Raw genomic sequence first — 8,090 nt, 5'->3', positions numbered from 1 at the left:
TTTAGTACTTCCAGTAGGGCTGGATTTGTGGATTGGTATTGTTTAAATCTGGTTTTGTTTTGGAATGTCTTACTCAATCTGTTTATGGTTATTTTAAAGTTTTGTTGGTTATGTTAGTCTAGGCTGGCATCCATGGTCTCTTAGTGTCTGCATTACAACTGTCCAGGTCCTTCTGGCTTTCAAAGTCTCCATTGAGAAGTAGGGTGTTATTCTGGTGGGTCTGCCTTCATAGGTCTCTTGGCTTTTTATCTTAGCTGCTCTTAATATTCTTTCTTTATTATGTATGTTTAGTGGTTTAATTATTATGTGGTGAGGTGACATTTTGGGGGGCACAGTCTGTTTGGTGTTCTATAAGCTTATTGCATCTCAATAGGTATTTCCATTTTAAGTTGGGAAAGTTTTCTTCCATGATTTTGTTGAATAAATTTTCTGTGCCTTTGATTTGGTATTCTTCTCCTTTTTCTATCCCTATTATTCTTAGGTTTGGTCTTTTCATGGTGTCCAAGATTTCCTGGACAATTTGTGTTATTACTTTTTTGGCTTTGGTATTTTCTTTTTTTTATTTTTGTTGTGTTTTTTATTTTAGTCCCATCATTTTTATTGTTACTATAGAGAAAAAATGTGGTTTGGGCTTTTTTTGTTTTTTGTTTGTTTGTTTGTTTTTTGTATCTATGACTTAGTCATAGGAGGGTTGGAAATTTTTTTTTGAGATTGCTTACGTTCTGTTTTGATAATAAAATGCTCTTCAGTTAAAGACAGATTCTTTCTTACTACTTGTTGTGGCTTTTATTTGTTCTCCTTGCCTGTTGTAGTTTCCAGAATGTCTATTAATGTGTCCAATATGACTGGGAACATTCCACCTTCCCAGTCATGTTTCTGCCTTCCAAAGGAAACCGCTTCCTCTTTCAGCACTGTGATGTCACCTGTAACCATTCTGCACATGTTCTTTATGAAGTTGTTCAAATTCCCTCTGGTTATCTTTATCCGAGGGCATTTTATTATGAAAGGGTGTTGAATGTGTCAAAGACTTTTTATAGTCCCATCACTTCTCTGGAGAGCTGCTTGATATTTAACCTCTGGTCTCTCTGGCTCTTATAATTTTTCCACCTCCTTCTTCCATGATTTTTCCTGAGCTTTAGGTATAAAAATTGTGTCATAGATGTATCAATCATAGTTGGGTACCCTATGGTCACTTACCCTCTGATTTCAACAAATTCTCTGATTTGTGGATCTCTGTAATAGCCCTATCTGTTGTAAGAACACGCTTCTTTGATCAGGGGTCAGAGGTACTCTTCTGTAGATACAAGGGTAAGTGTTCAGAATGAAGTTAGGAATCATACTGTATTAGGAGATAGCAGTAGTAGAGTCTATGGCCTCTCTAACCATTTCTGGTTGGCTAGGTTTACAGTTTTAAGCATGAGTGCCCCACTACCAAGGAGGCCTTGGACTCAATAAAAAGCTGTTGGTTACTCTCAAGATAAAAGTGTCACTATTGTGCCATTGAGGGTACCTTGCCTGGCTGGTCATTGTTGTGGTTCATAGGCTTTAAAGCTTGGTGGGACTATTGATTGCTTTTTCCTGCTGGCAGCTTTCATGGCACAGTATAAATATATTTCTTCTATGAACTTAACATAAACCAATAACTTTACCTTGGGTTAAGCAGATTGATCTTCATAATGTGGATGGACCTCATTCAGTGAAGGCTTTACTCTCAAGAGACTAGTGTCTTCAGCAAGAGAATTCTTACACTGAAGATTTTGAACTTGCCAATTTTTACAGTCCTATGAGCCACACACTTAAGATCAGTCTGCTAACATAAGCACACACACCAATAGCTCCATTTCTCTGAAGATCCCTGAATAACATAGCAACACACATAGTGCTGCCAAGATCAGTGAATAATTCTTTAATTTTCATATCACATAAAATTTTAGAAACCTCCTTGAAATATTCTGCAAATTACCTTTGAACGAGATTCTTTCTTAGATTTTTCTCTTACTTTATTGGTCATTGTCCAAATTCCTTTTATAAATTTTTTTTTAATAAAACTGAAATTTATTATAAGCCACAGTCATCCTAGGGACCTCCATGCTATATATATAGAGCCTCCATGATTCTATGGGTTGTAGTCTGATTGTTCTTTATTTTGTATCTAGAATCCACTTATGAGTGAGTACATACCATGACTGTCTTTCTGGGTTAGGGTTACCTCACTCAGGATGATTTTTTCTAGTTCCCTCCATTTGCCCGCAAATTTCATTGTTTTTCTCTGCTGAGTAGTACTTCATTGTGTATATGTACCACATTTTTTTCCTCCATTCTTCTGTTGACAGGCATCTAGGTTGTTTCCAGGTTCTGGCTATTACAAATAGTGCCGCTATGAACATAGCTAAGGATGTATCTTTATGGCATGAATCAGCATTCCTTGGGTATATGCCCAAGAGTGGGATGGCTGGTTCTTGAGGTAGATCAATTCCTAATTTTCTGAGAAACCGCCATACTGATTTCCACAGTGGTTGTACAAGATTACATTTCCACCAACAGTGGAGGAGGGTTCCCTTTGCTCCACATCCTCTCCAACATTGACTGTCATTGATGTTTTTGATCTTAGCCATTCTAACAAGTGTAAGGTGGTATCTCAGAGTCGTTTTGATTTGCATTTCTCTGATGATTAAGGATGTTGAGCATTTCTTTAAATGTTTTTCAGCCATTTGTGATTCTTGCTTTGTGAATTCTCTGTTTAGCTCTTTAGCCCATTTATAATTGGACTGATTAGTATTTTGATGTCTAGTTTCTTGATTTCCTTATATACTGTGGAGATCATTCCTCTGTCAGATGTGGGGTTGGTGAAGATATTTTCCCATTCTGTTGGCTGTCTTTTAGTCTTAGTGACTGTGTCTTTTGCCCTGCAATAGCTTCTCAATGCGTTCCATTGCGTTCAAGAGTGCTTCCTACTTTCTTTTCCATTAAGTTTAGTGTTACTGGATTTATGTTCAGGTCTTTGATCCACTTGGACTTGAGTTTTGTGCATGGTGACAGATATGGATCTATTTGTAATCTTTTCAATATTTTTGGGGTCACTTATGTATACTATCATATCATCTGCAAATAGTGAAAGTTTGACTTCTTCCTTGCCAATTTGTATCCCTTTGATCTCCTTTTGTTGTCTTATTGCTCTAGCTAGAACTTCTAGTACTATATTGAATAAATATGGGGAGAGTGGCAGCCTTGTCTTGTTCCGAATTTAGTAGTATCATTTTTTATCATAAAGGGGTGTTGGATTTTGTCAAATACTTTTTCAGCATCTATGGAGATGATCATGTGGTTTTATTTATTTCAGTTTGTTTATATGGTGTATTACTTTGACTGATTTTCGTATGTTGAACCATCCTTGCATCCCTTTGATGAATCCTACTTGTTCGTGATGGATAATTGTTTTGATGTATCCTTGGATTTGCTTTGCCAATATTTTATTGATTATTTTTCTTCAATGTTCATGAGGGAGATTGGTCTGTAGTTCTCTTTCTTTGTTGCATCTTTGTGTGGTTTGTGTATCAGGGTAATTGTAGCCTCATAAAAAGGGTTTGGTACTGTTCCTTCTGTTTCTATTGTGTGAATCACTTTGAAGAGTATTAGTATTAATTCTTCTTTGAAAGTCTGGTAGAATTCTGCACTGAACCCATCTGGTCCTGGGCTTTTTTTGGTTGGGAGACCTTTGATGACTCTTTCTATTTCTTTGGGGGTTATTGGTCTATTTAAATGGTTTATCTGGTCTTGATTTAATTTGGTATGTGTTATTTATCCAGAAAATTGCCCATTTCTTCCTGGTTTTCCTTTTATGTGGAGTATAGGTTTTTGAAGTATGAACTGATGATTCTCTGGACTTCTTCGTTGTCTCTTGTTATGTCTCCCTTTTCATTTCTGATTTTGTTAATTTGGGTGCTCTATCTATGCCTTTTGGTTAATTTTGCTAGGGGTTTGTCTATCTTGTTGATTTTTTTCAGTGAACCAAATCTTTGTTTCATTTTTTGTTGTATTGTTCTCTTGTTTTCTATTTCATTTTTTAAGCCCTCAATTTGATTATTTCCTGGCATCTATTTCACCTGGGTGAATTTGTTTCTCTTTGTTCTAGAGCTTTCACTTGTGCTGTTAATTCATTGGTATGGGACTGCTCCATCATCTTTATGTGTGCATTTAGAGCTATGAATTTTCCTCTTAGCACTGCTTTCATAGTGTCCCATAAGTTTGGGTATGTTGTACTTTCATTTTCATTGAATTCTAGGAAATCTTTAATTTCTTTATTTCTTCCTTGACACATTGATGTTTCAGGTGGGCCTTATTCAGTTTCCATGAGTTTGTGGGTTTTCTATAATTTTTGTTGTTGTTGAGGTCTAACTTTAAGGGATGGTGTTGTGATAAGATACAGGAGGTAATTCCAATTTCTTTGTATCTGTTGAGATTTGTTTTGTGGCCAAGTATGTGGTCAATTTTTGAGAAGGTTCCATGAGGTGCTGAGAAGAAGGTATATTCTTTTGTGTTAGGATGGAATGTTCTGTAGATATCTATTAACCCCATTTGAGACATAACATCTGTTAAGTCCTTTATTTCTTTCTTAAGTTTCAGTCTGGTAGATCTGTCTTTTGGTGAGAGTGGTGTGTTAAAATCTCCCACTACTAATGTGTGGGGTTTGATGTGCATTTACACTTTAGTACTGTTTCTTTTATGAATGTGGGTGCTCTTGTATTTGGAGCATAAATGTTTAGAATGAGACTTCCTCTTGGTGGATTTTTTGTGATAAATATGTAAAGTGCATCCTGATCTCTTTTCATTGATTTTAGTTTGAAGTCTATTTTATTAGATATTAGGATAGCTACACCATTTTGTTTCTTAGGTCCATTTGCTTGGAAAGCCTTTTCCCAGCCCTTTACTGGGACGGAGGTACTGTCTGTCTTTGAAGTTAAGGTGTGTTTCTTGTATGCAGCAGATGGATGGGTCCTGTTTTCTTATCCATTCTGTTAGCCTGTGTCTTTTTATAGGTGAGTTTTGACCATTGATATTGATGGATATTAATGACCAATGATTGTTAATTCCTGTTATTTTTGTGGTTGTGTTGTGTTGTCTTTCTTTGGTGTATGTTGGTGTGGGATTATCTATTTCTTGATTTTTCATGGATGTGTTTAGCTTCTTTTGGTTGGATTTTCCCTTCTAGTGCTTTCTGTAGGGCTGGGTTTGTGGACAGGTATTGATTAAATCTGGTTTTATCCTGCAATATTTTGTTTACTCAGCCTATAGTGATTGAGAGTTTTGCTGGGTATAATAGTCTGGGTTGGCATCCGTTGTCTCTTAGTGTCTGCATAAGATTTGTACATGATCTTCTAGCTTTTATAGTCTCTATTGAGATGGCTGCTGTTATTCTGATGGGTTTGCCGTTATATGTTACTTTGTATTTTTCCTTTGTGGCTCTTAATATTTTTTCTTTGTTCTGTGTGTTTAGTGTTTTGATTATTATGTGGTGAGGGGACTTTTTTTTGGATCCAGCTTATTCGCTATTCTGTAAGCTTCTTGTATCTTCATAGGTATTTCTTTCTTTAGGTTAGGAAAGTTTTCTTCTATGATTTTGTTGAATATATTTTCTGTGCCTTTGAGTTGGTATTCTTCTTCTTCTATCTCTATTATTCTTAGGTTTGGTGTTTTCATGGTGTCCCAAATTTCCTGTACGTTTTGTGTTACAATGTTTTTGTCTTTAGTGGTTTTTTTTTGACTAATGAATCTATTTTCTCTATTGTGTCTTCAGTGTCAGAAACTCTCTGTTCCATCACTTGCAATCAGATGGTTATGCTTGTTTCTGCAGTACCTGTTCATTTAGTCAGGATTTCAATTTCCAGCATTCCCTCAGCATGTGTTTTCTGTATTGTCTCAAATTCATTTTTCAGATCTTGGAATGTTTCTTTCATCTGTTTAATTGCTTTTTCTTGGATTTCTTTGATTTCTTCCAATTTTTTGTTTGTTTTTTCTTCCATTTTTAAGGGAGTTTTTCATTGTCTCTTTAAGGGAAATTTTTATTTCCTCTTTAATGGAGTTTTTCATTTCCTCTTTTTTGCAGTTTAAAATAATCTATTTATGGATTTTTTTTATTATTTTACAATGCTATTCAGTTCTACATAATAGCCACAGATTCCCTTGTTCTCTCCCTTCCTGCCCCCTCCCCTTCCTCCCAGCACATCCCCCATTCCCACCTCCTCCAGATCAATGTCTCCCCCAAGGACTGGGATCGACCTGATAGACTCCGTCCAGGCAGGTACAGTCCCCTCCTCCCAGATTAAGCCAAGCGTCCCTGCATAAGTCCCAGGTTTCAAACAGCTAACTCATGAAACAAGCCCAGGACCTGGTACCACTGCCTAGATGCCTCCCAAACAGATCAAGCCAATCAACTGTCCCACCTATTCAGAGGGCCTGATCCAGTTGCGGGCCCCTCAACCTTTGGTTCATAGTTCATGTGTTTCCATTTGTTTGGTTATTTGTCCCTGTGCTTTATCCAACCTTGGTCTCAACAATTCTCGCTCATGTAAACCCTCCTCTTTCTCACTAATTAGACTCCCAGAGCTCCATCCAGGCCCTAGCCGTGGTTGTCTGCATCCAGATTCCTCAGTACTTGGATGGGGTTTCTGGCACAACTATTAGGGTGTTTGGCCATCCCATCACCAGAGTAGGTCAGTCCCAGCTGTCTCTCAACCATTGCCACAAGTCTTTGTGGGGGAATCTCTTTGGATTTCTGTGAGCCTCTTTAGCTCTTTGTTTCTTCCTTTTCTCATGTGGTCTTCATTTACCATGGTCTCCTATGCTTTGTTCTCCCTCCCTTTTTTTGTTCCTTGTATTCTGATGGTTACTTGCATCTGTGTTTCCTGTTTGTTTACTCATATTTTCTATTTCCAGCATCCCCTCTGTTTGTGTATTCTTCATTGTTTCTATTTCCCTTTTCAGGTTTTGAACTGTTTCCTTCACATGTTTAATTGCTTTTTCATGGTTTTCTTGCCTTTCTTTAAGGGATTTATTGATTTCCTCCTATTTTTCAGTTGCCTTTTCCTGTATTTCTTTATTGATTTCTTCCAATTTTTTGTTTGTCTTTTCCTCAATTACTTTAAGGGAATTTTTCATTTTTTCTTGAAAGGCCTCTATCATATTCATGAAGCTATTTTTAAGGTAATTTTCTTCTGATTGTTCTACATTATTATGTTATGTCTTACTGTTAGAAGAGGGCTATGTTCTGTTGATGTCATATTGTTCTTTATGTTGTTGTATGTATTTTTGCATTGAAATCTGCCCATCTCTTCCTCTAATAGGTGCAAGAGGTGCCTGTGTCTGAGCAAGCTGCTTTTGGTCCATTTTGTGCTTTTTGTGTCTGTGACTCAGGGGGTCCATTTGTGTCCAGTCTTAGCTCTTTGTCTAATTGGAGCTGGCAGATTCTAAATATCAGGGAGTACACTTGGCCCAATGCAAGCTAGCTGATTCTGTGACTCACCTAGTTGCTCTTGGTCTTCTCAGGGCTCTTGGTATAGTCAGAGCTAGTGGAATCTGTGTCTTAGGAAGCCTCTCTTGGTTCAGTGAGAACTGGCAGATTCTGTGTCTCAGGAAGACACCATTGATCCAATGAGAGTTGGTGGATTCCTTGTCTCAGCAAGCTGCTGGGGTTTTAGGCAGATGGGTATTGGGTAGTGCTTGGGTTGTAGACTGAAGGGTCCGATCGAGGGATTAGTGGAGAAGCCTGGCCCAAGGAATTTTCCCTGCTAGCCAGGAACTGGGGAGGAGTTGTCTAAGGGGTTCTTGGGGACTGTTTTTTCCCAGGGCCTGGTTCCCAGAGGCAGGACTCTCTGGGAGGGAGGGGAGTCACTCACCTCTTGGTCCAATGTGAGCTGGAAGATTCCTTGTCTCAGGAAGTTACTGGGATCCCAGGCACATGGGTATTGGAGTAGGGCTTGGGTCTTGTAGATTGCAGGGTCTGATAGGGGATTGGGGCGCCTGACCATGGGGAGTTTTCCCTACTGGCCAGCAACCCATGGAGGCTTAGTTTTATGGTCAGAGAAGATATTTGA

This window comes from Peromyscus maniculatus, chromosome X, assembly GCF_049852395.1.
Source record: "Peromyscus maniculatus bairdii isolate BWxNUB_F1_BW_parent chromosome X, HU_Pman_BW_mat_3.1, whole genome shotgun sequence".
NCBI classification, from domain to species: Eukaryota; Metazoa; Chordata; class Mammalia; order Rodentia; family Cricetidae; genus Peromyscus; species Peromyscus maniculatus.
This window is presented reverse-complemented; position numbering follows the sequence as displayed.